This window comes from Nesoenas mayeri (genome assembly GCF_963082525.1).
Source record: "Nesoenas mayeri genome assembly, chromosome: 1".
Classification (NCBI taxonomy): domain Eukaryota; kingdom Metazoa; phylum Chordata; class Aves; order Columbiformes; family Columbidae; genus Nesoenas; species Nesoenas mayeri.
This window is the reverse complement of record NC_137541.1, coordinates 188,533,403-188,549,860: the sequence shown is the minus strand read 5'-3', so window position 1 is coordinate 188,549,860 and position 16,458 is coordinate 188,533,403. Positions and strand designations below refer to the sequence as shown.

The 16,458-nt window shown below is 36.7% G+C and overlaps 1 protein-coding gene across 4 annotated transcripts in view; it reads left to right on the top strand.

The window, feature by feature from the left end:
- Positions 1–16,458, top strand: part of NBEA (neurobeachin) — a gene marked incomplete at both ends in the record, with an annotated part of 484,059 nt that overhangs the window by 37,448 nt on the left and 430,153 nt on the right. The gene's annotated exons all lie outside the window — the stretch shown is intronic.

Here is a 16,458-nt window from a genome sequence, read left to right as displayed (position 1 = left end):
CCAGTTGGCAGCTGGTCATGAGTGGTGTTCCCCAGGGCTCAGTATTGGGGCCAGTTCTGTTTAATTTCTTTATCAATGATCCGGAAAAGGGATCAAGTGCATCTTATTAAGTTTGCAGATGACACCAAGTTGAGTGGGAGTGTTGATCTGCTGGAGGGTAGGATGGCCATACAGAGGGACCTGGACCAGCTGGATTGATGGGCTGAGGCAAATTGTATGAAATTCAACAAGGTCAAGTGCCGAGTCCTGCATTTGGGTCACAACAACCCCAGGTAGCACTACAGACTCAGGGAAGAGTGGCTGGAAAGCTGCCTGGCAGAAAAGGATCTGGGGGTGTTGGTCGACAGCTGGCTGAACATGAGCCAGCAGTGTGCCCAAGTGGGCAAAAACGCCAACAGCATCTTGGCTTGTATCAGCAATATTGTGGCCAGTAGGACTAGAGAAGTGATTGTGCCACTATACTCGGCACTGCTGGGGCTGCACCTTGAATCCTGTATTCAGTTTTGGGCCCCTCACTATAGGAAAGACATTGATGTGCTGTAGAGAGTTTGGAGAGAGGCAATGAAGCTGGCGAGGGGCCTGGAGCACAAGTCTGATGAGGAGCGGCTGAGAGAACTGAGGCTGTTCAGTCTGGAGAAAAGGAGGCTGAGGGGAGACCTTATCACTATCTACAACTACCTGAAAGGAGGCTGTAGCATGGAGGGTGTTAGTCTCTCCTCCCATGTAACAAGTGACAGGATAAGAGGAAATGGTCTCAGGTTGCACCAGTGGAGGTTTATATTGGACATTAGGAAAAATTGCTTCACTGAAGGGTTGTCAGGCATTGGAACAGACTGCTCAGAGAAGTGGTTGAGTCACCATCCCTGAAGGTGTTTAAAAGAGGTGTCGATTAAGGTCTTAAAGACATGATTTCAAGGTGAACTTGGCAGTACAAGGCTTATGCTTGGACTAAATGATCTTAAGGGTCTTTTCCAACCTAAATGATTCTATGATTACCATATTTGTTTAGAGAATTTTACTTAAAAACATTTATAAGCTTACTTCAAGTTCTTTGGAATGAAGCATTTATAATTACACTATATAATTGAGTAAAGGAAATGACTGAGTATTTTAAGTGCTCTTTTTCACAAAATTTTGAAATGTGTGCAGCATATAAAGTGTGTGTGCATGTGCATGGGCAATTAGTAATATAGAGCTTGAAGACACCTTTGAAATCATACTAGTTATGAAACCTTTTCTAGATCTCAAGTGAGTCTTATATTTTGAGATGTCTATCTTTCTTAAGCATTCCAGTTTTGCTAAATATGGCAAAAGTAAACTTTGCCTTTAGTATATATAGAACTATTTGTAGCTGACTATGTACATGCCTGAGGCAATATTGGCTCATAGGTGGCCAGAACAGAGACACCACCAAGGGGCTGCAGCACATGAAGAACTCGTAGCAGAGCAGGGACACCCCATAGGGACACCCTAGGTTTTCTGTTGCATAATGATTCATTTATTGATGGAGACATGCTTAAAATATACAACATAAATAGTATTTTTCCTGACTTTTTAAAGAGCTGTTTCAGAGGTCTGGCTAATTAAAAAAAAAAAAAGCTGTTTTGGTATGCATGCATTCCAAATTAGGCAGTTTAACTCTTCATGTCTTGACAATTACCGTGTTAATCTATAATAACTGAATCTCCTGGAGGGACCAGGAATTTGTTCTAGTTAATGTTTCACTTCATCTTGGTACCTTTTTTCTGTGTAGAATTGTAAATGATAGTAATTTGTTGTTTGCTGTTGTATAATTTCTTTAACTGGTGCATCATTCACTTAAAGACAAGACTGTATTAGATAAAACAGAGTTAGGACTGTAATATTTTAACATATTGTCCAGTACCAGTAAAATAATGTGTATTTAAAATCAGTAGAAGTTGAGTGTTTAGTTCTAAAAGACCATTTATTTTTGGAATGACAATGTTGTCTACTCTTTGGGAATATCTTCTCTTACGTTAGATTAAATATGTCAGTGTTACAAAATACTTGAAGGACTTTTTTTGGCTTGGTTTTCTTCAAACTTTTGTCATCCATAAAATTTAGAAACTTAGAAATTCTTACCATAAGTGGATACAATATGGGGTGGCTATTTTAGTTCTTTGTTTGTTTTTTTTTTTTTTTTTTTCTTGAGGTAATAACTCTAAATCAAATTCTAGAAATTCAACAAAGGATCACTTCACCTTCTTACTGTTTTGCAGGGTCATGCAAACACAGGAGATGTGTATATCCTAATTTCTGTAGATGTTTTTATAGAAGATTGATTATCCTGTTTGAATAATAGACAGTTAATACACTTTATTTACTATGTTCAGCTAAGAATGCCACTGATGAAAAATTTGCATCAACTCCTAATATTTTTAAGTATGTCCATCCTATCCCAGGGGTCACTTTTTGAATTATGGATATCTGAACAGTCACTCCAGTGGCTGTTTGAGTATTATGATGAGCAGTGAGGTGGCACAACTCCTGGCGTAATATCAGGTGAATCTTAATTGCTCAGCAGCTGGAATTTAAAGCTTACTAGCCATGGCTTGCATCATGTACCACTCCATAGTACTATGTAACTGTATCAGTGTTAAGTAGTTGTATGTTATCTTTTTGTCATTATGTTTTGTAGTACATGACTAATTATTCATGAAACTATTTATTGTTTATTATTTATTAATATTCAAGTATATTTTTCAGTACCTTGGTTGTGTTCAGTGCATGTATGTTCTATTTTTGTAGCTATTCTGACTCTTTTGTTTGAAGTATGTAGAATGTGTGTGTGATACAAATGTAAGTCCAAATTACTTGCTTAACTGTTCTTGCTAGCATCTTAACATCAGATGCAGTCCTGCAGCAACCATAGGTTTCCATGTTAATTGTTGCTATATACAGTCTTTCCAGTCTTTTAAGCCTTGGGCCTTTACATTTCTTTAGAATGGATCAATGGATAGAGACCAGTACTATTTTTCGTCAGTTAAGGACAATTTCAGTATCAGTTAAAACTGCTATTTGCAACACTAGGCAGGCTCTACAGCCCATAACATGAAGCACAAGGGCATTATTCAGAATTGCTAGAGGGATACCTAACAAAGAGGGCACTATGCATGTTTATGCAGTAATGTTGGATAGAAGCATAGTAATGCAGTGAAATCAAAGATGTCATATCTCCTTTATAAAGAAGTTCTGTATCATAGAATCATAGTATGGATTGGAAGGGGCCTTTAAAGGTCATCTAGTCCGACCCTCTTAACAGAGGCCAAAATAAGGTCTCCTCAGAGCCTTCTCTTCTTCAGATTGAGCAACCTCAACTGTCTCAGCCTGTCCTCACAGGAGAGGTGTTCCAGCCCTCAGAAAATTTTTTTATCCCTTGTCTGGACCCCTTTCAGCAGTTCCATGTCTTTCCTGTACTGAAGGCTCCAGAGCTGGACACAATACTCCAGGTGGGGTCTCATGAGAGCTTCCCTCAGCCTCCTGGCCACACTCCTTTTGATGCACCCCAAGATACGGTTTGCTTTCTGGGCTGCAAGTGCACATTGCAAGCTTAGGTCCAGCTTTTGATCCATCAGTACTCCAAAGTCCTCCTTCTCAGGGCTGCTCTCAGTCCTTTCATTGCCAAGCCTGTATTTGTGCTTGGGATTGCCCTGACCCATGTCCTGGACCTGGCACTTGGCCTCATGAGGTTCACACATACCCATCTCTCAAGATTGTATCATCACAGTTATCCTATTTTGCACTTAAGAAACACCTCCTCAGTTCTTTTCATAGATGCTGTTACTCAGCTAAATCTCTCATTTCTTCCATATTTCCCTTCTCTTTTGGGATCCCTACTGAACATATGGTAAAACATCGGATCAGATTTCTGTAATTTCATTCTAGGTTTCCATTAGTTTGCCAGGCCTATATTCAGGCTGCTCCCAGTTAATGTTGTTAAATACTATGATTAATGAAGTTGTTACCATGTGAGTCTTTTTCCTAGTTGAAATGATTTTTCTCTTTATGAGAGAAGGAAGGGATAAGCACTCTGTAACACACTTAGCTCTACTGTTCAACAGATGAACTGTTTTCCCTTTGCCTTCTTTGTCCAAAAACATTTCCTCTGTAAGCATAGAGTGCTTCTGGTCAGCCAAGTCTGTATTTTCTATCATCTGGGTGCTCAATCACTGCTTGTTTCCAGAAAAGACTCAAAAGATGTATTGGATAAGTTATACTCAAGTTGTGTTTTTTTTTTTTTTTTTCTTCCCCGTTTAGGCCTTTCAGTTACTTGTTTGGACAGATGTTGATGTCTTGTTGGACTTCGTTTTTTATTTGTGCCTTGATGGACATGTAGCTAGCTTACTAAAGGTTGTTATACCAGTTCAGTTAATGAGAATATGTAGATGAGGCATAATTTCTTTTAATGAACACTGCTCAGGAGACACATCCATGATCTGTGTTGTAACATAGGTAATAAGCACAACAGCAGTTTGGTAAACACAACAGCTTTGAACAGTTTTAATCTGGTCTTTAACTGACAGCAACGCTGTGTTTCATAATCTTGTCAACTGTAATAGGCTTTTGGCTGTTAGAGATTATTTCTCTATAAATATTGGCAAGATTGTGCAAGATGTTTATCACCTGAATAGGGTATTTAAAGTTCAGGGGATTCTGAAAGAGAATCTTTCCAGTCATGACCAGCAGAGACACTCCACTTTGCTGCACCAGTTGCATTTTTCCTTTTTTTTCTATATAATAATGGGCAGTAACTGAAGCCTAAATCCTGCTGGGATAGTTCTTGAATTCCAAATTCAACACAAAAGATGTTGTAATTGCTCACATGGTCCTTTAGTGCACCTCAAAGATTTCAGCAGAGGGAGGTGTGATGTATTTTATGGATATCAGCTCTTCTTTGACAGTGAAGCTCATCCATGGTAACTTTCCCTTATGAAGCAGAGGCAACTTAGTGGTTGATGTATCTCATGTGAGGAAGAGGTGAAAAAGAAATACTGTTAAACAGTCCCAAAAGAACAGCTATTTTTGTGGCAGTGAATGTGCTAAAATAGAGTACTGCTTTTAAATTCTATGCTGGCACTTAGACATCAACATAAATTATTCTATGAAACCAGCAGAAGTCTTTGGTGATTATTTTTAAAGATGTTGTAAGACTTCATAGTCTTTTGAAATGTACGTCTTGATTTGGGCCATTTATTTTATGAAGTTGAATGTTAACTAAAAGCTCAATATATTAAAAAACCCCAACGTAAGCTGGCATAGTCCGTTTCTTGATTCTATTCTCTCCATATTTGTTTCTGTAGTAAAAACAATGATTGTATTTTATGAGATTTTAACTCTTGTAATGCTCATCTCTTGAGCAAAGCAGTTAGTATCTGAGAATATGAAGTGCAGGAATAGCTGTGAGTTTTAATACAATGGGATATGAAGTTCAGTATATCTAATGCAGATCTTAGCACAATATGATTAAGTGTCTAAATTTTGTAGCGGGTGAAAAGAGACTTTTTATTTGCCTATCATCCAGATGGTACATAGAGGAAAATAGGTTAATCCCTATTTTGTGTACAGAACTAGTACATACTTATTAGTAGCTTTCTTCTCCATGGAAATTTCAGTCTGATTACAGTAGAGCTATTTTCCATTGCTGTTCCAGCATTTCTGTTTTTATAAGGATCTTGCATAACTCCTAGACCTCTGTGATCCTGGAGTTCTTGAAGACTATGGTGCAACTTAATCAAATCCTGCGTAAGGAACATAATATTAAAAGATGCTTTGAATGTTGTTCATTCTGTCATGGTATGTTCTGTTGAGAACTATAAAAAAATAGTCTGCTTCACTAATAACACTGCAAAAATAAAGTCCTTTAGTCATGGTAAAGAGAAAGGGAAGTCTTTTGAAGGTTATCATTCTTGCAAGCTCTGTTGTGATCCTTTAGCTTAAATATTTACTTCTCCTTTGCTCTACCTTAATATTAATTCTAGAATTTGCTTTGGATATATCCATCAGTGTGTATCCAGAGGTTCTTTTCCACAAGCTGTATGTACTCCAGAGAAAGCAGTCCGCATAAAGGATGTCTGCAATTCTGCAATGACTTACAGAGTTACATAGGGCAAAGTGGATACTCTTCAGTTTGTGAATTGCGCTCTCATAATAAAATGATGTTGCCAGAAAGACCTGAAAAGCAGAAGGGGCTTCTGATCAGCCTTTTCCCAGAGCAATGGTGGGATATATGGTGGACACAGCCTGAACCAGTTATAGAATAATCTTGTTGTGAGGTAGCTGGAATTCTTCTAGAAGAATCAATAATGTCCATGATAGTTGAAAGCAATCACACTCCTTTTCCATAGACAGGAAAGTCAGCTTCATCTATGGAAAAAGTAAATTAACCTAAAAAATAAGTTGTGTAACTTTTTTTTTTTTATTTTTATTTTTTTCTTCCTTTTTGAGATAAGTCATTACATTAAATTCATGGTGCTGAGGTCTTGGTTTGTCAAAGTTTTCATGTCTGTGTACTACTATTGCTTGTGCAATAATTTTCCTTTTCTATTTTGGTCAGCAACCTGACTGAAAATATACTGTGAAATGACTAAAAATTCCTTCCAGGTAACCGGATAGTAATTTTAAATGTTTTAAATGGCTTTCAGTTAGAGGAGTTCACATTAACTTTTTCATTTAAAGAATACAGACAGCAAATATTTTTAGGTCAAATGAAGTGGTAATTTGAACGATCATTATAACAGTTTTCCAAAACAGCAAAATTACATCTAAAAAATTATTTTTAGTTTTAAATATTTTAAAATGTAATTTCTCTCCTTAAACTGCTTGTTTATCTTTAGCCTTTTAGAATATTGAGTGCAGAATTAAGAAGAGGCTGGTAGTGTCTGTGGAGGAAAAAATCACTGTTTCTTTTGTATACAAGTCAGAGATGCAATGAACGTCACCATTCTTCAGTATTGCTACTGGTAAAACCTCTTTGTTGGACTTGAGTCAAAACCCGTGGTTGTTTTCTGGGCCTAGTCTTTAAAGCTTTAGCTTGTTTCCTTGTCTCACAAGAGATTTAGAAAAGGCCATAGGGCAGTTTTTCTTGCATATAAAAATCAAATCTGTGCTTAAAATTAGTTGTCAGAACTAAAGCTGATTGCAACCCTAGACAGAAACTGCAGTGATTTCTAATGGTCCTGTCCTTTTTTCTTTTTTTCTGAATGTTAATTTGTTTAAAATAAAAACATAGATGCTTAGTTAATTGTGAGCAAATTTGAATATAATGATTTAGTGATTTGTTATAATTTGCTGAAATTGCTAATTCCTGGAGTCTCTTGGGGGAAGGGACCATAAGTATCCAAGCTGCTGTGGATCTGATAAGAACTTATTTTCTAAAATTAGGTAATAAACTTATTTTAAAACAAAGTAATGTATTAGAGGAATAAATGTCTATTTTCAGAGTATCTGAATTATATTAATGTAATTGTGTTTAGACAGACACTGTATCTTCTTCTGCTTTGTGCTCTTTCAATTATATTCCATAAAGGAAAACTCAATGCTTGCTAGCCATTATGATATTCTAATATGCCCCCAAATAAAACCTCATTACTGAGCTTTATGCTGCCTTTCTGTCAGTGAGCATCAAAGCTTAGTATTTTAGGACTGCTTTTGTTAGTAAATATGTATAATTTTAGGTGCTCTGATTACACTTCCTCAAAATCAGCTTTGCATTTAAAACAGCCTCAGAAATAATGCAGGAGGTTGGAAAATCAGTTGACAGAGTTCTTGGTTCTTTGTGACATTAGAACTAGTACATCCACCTGTTCACTTATTCATAGATTAAAAAGGGCAGCAAGATTTACAGGGTTTGTATCTTAGCCCATTTCAGAAGTTTGAATGCACTGATAATGATATAGATGAAGATACTAGTAAAATTTAATAGACTAAAATTGGGTGGGTGGTGGAGCACTGGAGCAGGTTCTTCAGGGAGGTGTCACAGCCCCAAGCCTGACAGTGTTCAAGAAGCATTTGGACAACACTCTCAGACACATGGTGTGAAGTATGAAGTTGTCCTGTACAGGGACAGGAGTTTGACTTGAGAATCTTTGTGGATCCCTTCCAACTCAGGACATTCTATGATTCTATGAAAATTAGGTATTTTCCAAAATTTTTCTCTTCACAGAAGAGACTTCTGTGTTCAGGGGTGGCTTGGCCCTTCAGCAAAAAGACTTTGACAGATAACCACTGGCTTTTGTCTGTTTAGTTACATTTATCTCTAAAACTTCAGATACACTACTTAATTAGAGCATTACAACAGTGTATTTACTTAAGACCTAAGCTTATGTGATAATTTCAAATCTAATTTTAAATTTAGTTTTAATAATTGTTTGCTATTTAAAAAAAATCGCAAGGATTTAAGCGGTTCTAGATGCGAGGAGTTGAACTGACTCAGATACATGATATCTTTTTGGTTTAGTCTTGAATGGTTTACAGAATCTTTTGTCGTCTTACTGAACTAAGGCCAAGCTCTCTAAAGGCAGGAAAATTTTTTCTAGTCTATTCACAATTTTGGTGATTTGAGATACTTCTGTAACTATTTTGTTAAAGCAAATTGTTTGTTAAGAGTATAAATACAAGCAGTTAATTTACAACAATAGAAAGGAACCTTTTGTTGCAATAAGTACTAGGAAAGAATAACAGAAAATTTTATTAGTGTTTGCTAGTTGATTTTTCATCTGTCACTTGAGCAGTTACTGTCCTGCTTTGTAATACAGGGAATCTTACTCTGCTGGAAGTCTTGATAATGATCCTTCAGGGTACAGCATCTGTAGGTCTTCTCAGAAACAGACCTGTGCTGTTGTAAGGATGTAGAAGCTGCTGCTTTGTCTGCTGCCCCCTTTCTTACTGCAAGGACAAATAGTAGATACCTGGGGAGGGAAAAGGAGGAAGACCTAACAAGGTACTGAGGCTCTATACAGGGCTCGCAAGACAGAAATTTTAATGTAGTCCAACAATGTTTTTAATTTTCAGCAGAAATAAAAGGAGAGCCAACTATAGATAAAGTACGCCCATTTTAATCAAGCACAATCTGCACCTTGTGGAGGAGGAGGTAAATTGTGCTAATCACCTCCATACATGGCACATTAGAGATAGCATTTTTATAGTGTTTTCTTTAGAGAAATGACTCAACGATTAGTTTTGCTTTGATATTTCAGAGGGTTTTTTTGTTTTGTTTTTGTGGGATTGTTTTGGTTTGGGTTGGTTTTTTTGTTTGTTTGTTAACTAACTTGGTAATAAGGGGAAATTCACTGACTGCAGTCTTTGTCAATTACAAGTTTGTGCTGTGTGTATTTGCACTGTCTCCTGCTTACTGAAGGAAACTTAGGAAAGACCTTTCTAGTGACTTTGCATTTAGAAGTACTAACAGTGATTGCTGCTACTGGGTAAGAAAACATCATCCACATCCTGTCTTGAAATGCATCTGTGTTGGCAACCATTGCAGCATTTGAAGCTCTAACTTCCTGAGGAGTAATATGGGCTATACCTGCCAAAATTCCCTTACTATGATAAACAGTACTAAAAGTAAGAATACAAGCATGGGAAGTGCCTTTTAGAAATATAAAATATTCTGTTCTGTATTACAAAATTGAAAATAAAGAAGACAGATTAGAAAAAAAGCAATTTTAAATCATGCTTTGACTTTCAGATTAATGATTGAATAATTCTTTCATCATTTGATTTATGAGCTGAAAACAACTGTGAAGTTGCTTTGAGCTTTTTGTTTCTTTAGATTGTCATGAGAGGGCCTTAACTTTTTTTTTTTTTTTCGCCAAATAAGCATCTCACTTCAGGATTTACACTGCATCTGGCTATGAAAATATATTTTTAATCCAATTTCATGATGAAATGAAAAAAATTAAGAAGCAGATGTAATAAACAGAACATTTCCATTCTGTCTTGTACTCTGAGATGGTGTTTTTCCTCTTGTTTCAGAGGGTTTTCTTGATTTCATGTTTCAAATGCATTATTTGATTAGCTAGAAATGATATTAATAGTTATTAGCCAGAAATTATACTTTTCATCAAATCATAAAATCTTCAAGAGCATGAAAAATTTTATTAATGGTCTATGGTGAAATATTGATTCTAGATGCATTTTACTGAACCTGTATGTCATGGTGTCTTCTCAAGTTGACAACAACAGACATGCCAGGCAGTTAAACTTGGCAGTCTGGCTACCTTTTATAGGCTACACTGTCCCTGCTGTAGCTTCATTTTGGAGTTCAGACATCACAGCTGATTAAAGACTTAAATGAAAGTCTTAAATTGGTTAGATTAGGTAGTTGAAGAAAAAAGCAGGTGACTATGAAATTACTAATCAGTCCAAGAAGATAAACTGCCAGAGTGAAATAAGTGAGTTTATCTGATATGTCTTACTCCTGAAATTTAGTAAACTCTTGTATATTGTTATAGCTGAGTTTTAATCTCTGTTTTTTCTTCCAAATTAAAAAGATGAGTCAAGTTCAAATAACAGGTACAGCCTTTGCTGTGTGTTTTTCAGGCATTTGGAACTGCAAGTAGAAATTTTGGGCAAAGGAGAATACCATCAGTTTATTCCATTGTTGAAATAAATACTTAATGAAAGATTTTTATCTCTCTTGGAAGGTCTTATCCTATTAGGAAAAAAGAATCCATTAACTAGAAGAAGAACTGGCCAACACAGTCCCTATATTTGTTGGGAACTAAAATAAAACTGAGGAGAAAAGTTATGAATGTTTAATTGCTCAAAGTCTGATCCAAAATTTTCATTACATGAAACTAGGTAGAATCTCTCTAATTTTAGGATAATGTCTAAAAATTTCCAATAACTTAATATAGAAATCAGCAAAGTGTGTAATGTTAAGGAAACTGTTTGAAATGTCTTTGCTTTGAATTTCAAATGCAAACTTGAAAGTTTGTCTTTTAAATTACAGATGGTTATAGTATATTTTATGCAAAGTTTGCAGATGGATATATTATCTTTATGTAAAATTTTATTTTACTATACTGAAACATGAATTAACATATTTACTGGAATTCTGTAATATGTGGGTTTTGTTCCAAACTCACATAATACATTTGATCATTTTAGTTCCAAGCATCTATAAATACTTAACAAGGTGTCTATATAAGTCTTATAAACACTTATTTTAATGTTGTCCTTACTAAGTCACTTTCTCTTACTGAGTTTTTGAAGGAAATGATTGTACAGTGAAAAGAGGTGGTTAAGTAAGAGTTTAAAAGTCCAAGATTGCTATGTTGATACTGTCATAGTTCTGATTAATAGCTTTTACCTTAGGTGAAAACTGAAAACCGTAATTTCTATTAAATGTTAATTACATTTCAAGTTAATGCATTATTGTATGTATGGATTATTCAGAGGCCTTCAAAATATTATCTGAATTGACCGACCATACTCTAGCTCTGGTCTACTCAGTTAAAATGAGTAACAGTTCAATGCAGGCATGCAAATGTAATGTGATGATTTAACTGTGTGCTATGACTGTTTGCCAGACAAGGCAGGTTTAATCTGAGGTCATTACAACATTTAAGTGACGTATGAACAGACACACACCTCTATGGACTTCATGGCTCTGTTCATTCACTTCTTTCTCACTCTAGTACGTAACACTAGGTGGAGGAAAGAAAGCGCATTGTGTTGCTCAACCTGGCAAGATGTGTCCTTTGAATGAGTTCCTGCACTGCTTCTGCAAGTTCCTCTTCAGTGACTGGAGTGAGAATGAAAGCTTGAGAGGACAGGAAAAGCAGAGCAGCACAGGCAACCAGGAGAAGTAGATTGCTCCCTATCATCTCAGCAAATTTCCATGGTCTCCGCTCATCAGCAATCACCTCGCATCCTGCTGTCATTCTAGCTGTTGCCGTCAGCTTCAACCTTAGTATCATCCTGAAATCTGTGTTGTCCTCTACCAAAGCATTTTCATTCCAACCTTCTGGGCCTCTGACTGTTTCTGGAATTGAAGCAAGTTTTGAAGTAGTAACATCCTTTTTACTACTTGAAATTCCCTTTGAATATCGGTGTCAGATGTAGAGGAGAGATGATTGCTCTGGCTAATGTCTTGGGGATTACAGAAGACTGAACAGGCATGAAGTTATTGGGAGGAGAGGAGGGCTGTGTGAGCAAGGCTGCAGAGAATTCTGGTCTGGTGAGGTTTGCCGTGCTTTGCTTTGTGTGAAAACCTTCTCTGTCGTGTGTGACTTTGTTGCGGGAAAAGGTGCTACATTAATAGCAGGAAAATGTGTTCATGAATCTTTATTTACATAGAATTAAATTAGTTTGCACCATTAATGGCTTTTTCCTATATAGAAATTATGTCTGGTTTCTCCAGATTACTTGTAAACTAGCAGTGTGGAAGAGCCAAATTCATTCAGAATAGGTGAACAGGCAGAAATTTTGAGGTCAGAATGCATACAGTAAACAAGGATGAAATATACAGCTAAAGAGAAAAATGCTGTCAATTCATAGTTTGAATGACATATATAGGTAAACTTTTAGCTGAGTAAGCTTCTAGGAAAAGCTTGCATGTGCAAAAGACAATGGAAGTATTTGGCATCTCACTTCTAAGAAAATAAAGCTTTCACTGTGCATCTTTTCATTTTTTTTCTCTTTCTTCTTTAAGATTAGAAACCTTTATTGGGTTTGGTCAGAGGGAATTCCTTGAAATTAATCTAGGGGAAAAGCTGAAATCATCCCAGTGTAAACAATTATGTGATAATTAATCTGTTAATTTATGCAAAAGAAAGGGTGCATTGGATGTCTGCAAGAGAATTTATGTAATAATCTATCTTTTTGTGTTCTGTAATAGCAGTGTCAGAGTCTGCTAGATACTCCCATTTATAGAGGAAAGGGGTAGTCCTGTGCTGAAGTGACTTTTTTTTCACAGTGGTAGTAATTGTTGTGGCTTTCATGTCTGTTTCTTATTAGAGAGAAAACATGGTATCAGTTTAGGTGTGCATCAGGGATAATTTATGTTTAACACACAGTATCCTTGAAACAGAGGTAATTAGATATTACATAGGCAGATTTTTTTCATAAACTGCACCCTGAGCATCAGTACAGTGCTAGTATTGTTTTGAAATAGATCTCTTTTGTGTGCACGTTTGCACATACACACACAGCAGATCAGAAAAGGTTTCTGTTAAATAAAGATTTAGCAGTAAAAGGCATGACATTAAAAAGTGTGTAATAGTGCCATCTGCTGACCTCTGTCATTACTAAGTTGTGTGCGTGGGCACTGGAGAAGTCATTGCAGAGAAAAGTAGAACTCCAGTCAGTTGATCTAAACTGAGAAATAAGCCAAATCTGCTAAGAGAAGCTAATGCACTTTGAGCTTAAACTAATGTAATGAAAACTCAGACCCAAATGAAACTAAAAGTAAATGTTGATCACAAGGAGATTTTTCTTGGCAATTTTTTGGTACGCATATTGACAAATAATGAAATTTCACAGTAAATTAACATCAGTCTGATGCTCTCCTGTTGTTCAAAAATGTTTCTGACTTTCTTCTTGCAGTCAATATTAACAGTGTTGTTGTCACATAGTGAAAGAGATGCATCTAGAAAACTCATCCAGCATGAGTAGGTATAGGAATTAATGGCTAGAGAGAAGCTGATAAGACTGCTTGTTTCAGTGGCAGTGCATTCTTGGACTGTCTTAAGTTGTCCATGAGGCTGTCTTTAATAAAGACTTCATTTGAATAGTTGTGAACATCTTTCAGGCATATTAGGTCTGTCCTCCTTTACTCCTTATCCTGAGCAGTTTTCAACAAAGTTTTCGTTGTAGTATACCTGTTCTTAGAGGATCTTCATGTAAAGATTACTCTCACTAACAGTTATATAGAAATCTGTTTACTGCTTGGGTTGAGTTGAGGAATAAGCTGGAGAGAAAAATACGAACTTCTAAAGTATTTGGGTGCAACATCTGGAAGAGCAGTTATATTCAAACTCAAGATGATCTCAGAAGATTGTTTCAGAGTCCTGAAAACTGACTAAATGGCTGGATAGAGAAGATTACAGCAGGCTTGTTAGTACTTGTTTGGAAGATGAGGCAATATTCAGTATTAGGTAAATGTTTGTATTGGCATTGTTTTTATTTACATATAGCAGTAAAAGGTTATAGTTGCAGTATTTCACATAATTGGAAGAGCTTTAGAGAGAGAAATATACTAGCCTGAGTTGATCTTCTTTCATATTGCACCATAGAAAAACAAAGGCATAAAACCAGTGGAGTGCTATGCTGCTCTGAAAATAGTGAGCAAAGTAACTACTCATCTTCTTATTATTTATGGCGTACTTTGAAAAATTGTTTAGAACACATGTACTCCAGCGGATGACAAGAATTTTCACAGAATCATTTTGCTTAAGAAAACCAGAATCTGTAATATATTGGGAACTACTGCATTTGAGCAATATATTTTTTTTTTCTTTAAACTGGTTTTGTGGCTATTCCTTTTATCGCAACCATGAGAGTTTTCTGAAGTTTTAGTTTTAGCTTACATACTTCAGACTTTTGGTCTTATACTCAGATTCTGAGTGAACAGACAAAGTACGGACAAATACAGTTGCTGTCCTTGCCTCTTACCTTCAAGAATGACAAGAAGGATCCAGGGATCTACAGTGATCTACCTTGATCCCTGGGAAGATAATGGAGTAGCTAATCCTAGAAATGATTTCCAGGCACATGAAGGGAAAAAAAAATCATCAGAAGTAGTCAGCATGTCTTCACCAAGTGGAAGCCGTGCTTGACCAATGTGATTCTATGATGAAATCACTCACTTGATAGATGAGAGGAGAACAGTGGATATTGTCTATAACTGAACTCCAGAGAGGCTTTGCACACTGTCTCCTGCAAGAGCCTTTTAGAAAATCTGTTGAAACACAGGTTGGATGAGCAGACAGTGAGGTGGCTTGAAACGTACCTGAATGGCTGAGCCCAGAGGATGGTAATCAGTAGCATGAAGTCTAGCTGAAGGCCAGTGACCAGCAGGGTACCACAAGAGTCAATACTGGGTCCAGTCCTGTCAAGCATCGTCATTAATGATCTGAATGTTGGGCAAAGCGTACCATCAGCAAGTTTGCATCTGACATAAAATTGAGAAGAGCAGCTGATACACCAGAAGATCATGCTGCCATTGATGGACTGAAGGAATGGGCTGACAGGAACCTCATGGTGTTCAACAGGGGGAACTGCAAAATCCTGCACCTGAGGAAGAGCAACCCCATACACCAATATATGCTAGGGGGCCAGTCAACTGAAAAACAGCTTTGCAAGAAAGAGCCTTAAGGTTCTGGTGGACAGCAAGTTGAACATGAGCCAGCCATGTTTCCTGGCAGCAAAGAAAATGAATGGTATCCTGGGCTGCATTAAACAAATCATTGTCAGCAGGTTGAGGGAGGTGATTCTTCCCCTGCATTCAGTGCTGGTGAGGTCACACCATGAGTTCTGTGTCAAGAGAGAATTGGACGTACTGGAGAGACCCCAGCAAAGGGCCACTGAAGTCACGAAGGGACTGGAGCATCTGTCCAGTGAGGAGAGGCTGAGAGAGCTGGGACTCTTCAGCCTGACAAAGAGAAGACTGAGGAGGGATCATATTAATGTATGTAAATACCTGATTGGAGGGCGTAAGGAGGATGGACCTCAAAGTCCTTTCTAGTAGTGCTTTTGTTCTGGAAGCTATGCCCATCTTGGTTTCGGAGGCAGTGAATAGGGGATCTCCAGTTGACTTTGCTTAAGAATCCCATTTTAAAACAACTTTTTGTGTGTATGTGTGTGGCTAAATTCTATTCAGGTTTTGTGTTCTTCCAAATTGCTTTTATATTTATGGTCAATCATAGATCTCCTTTTCATTTATACTGCACGTAACTTTTTTTTTTTTTTCCTTTTGGTACATACTTTCTATAGTCAGGAGGGTAAAACTTGTCTCCCTGTACTTTGTTCTCCTATCTTGTTTGACAATGTATTTTTTTTTCCTCTTCTAAATTATTTTTTTCTTTTCTCTCTATCATAATTAAAAAAATTTTCCTTGACTATCTTTTTTGTTCTGTTTTCTTTTTTAAACAAAGTGCCAAGGCACCATTGTAGCTTTATCTCTGATGTGTTAAAATACATTCTTCAAAGTTTGACGTGTTTTCCAAATGTGTTCCAGTTATTCTAGACATATTTCACACCATTTTATGTCCATTTAATGAGCTTAGTTTGACTTTTCTTTTTGAAATTAAACTCCTCAGTTTAATAACAGGTCAGTCGATGAAGAACCTTCTTGCTTATTGACTATCTGACTAGCTTGCCACCATTAATACAACTGGACTTTTATTCTTACTAGCCCCTTCTGGTTTTCAAAGTACTATGCTATTTTCTTCTCAGTCTTGTACGAGTAGTACTGGCTTCTTTTCATATTACACT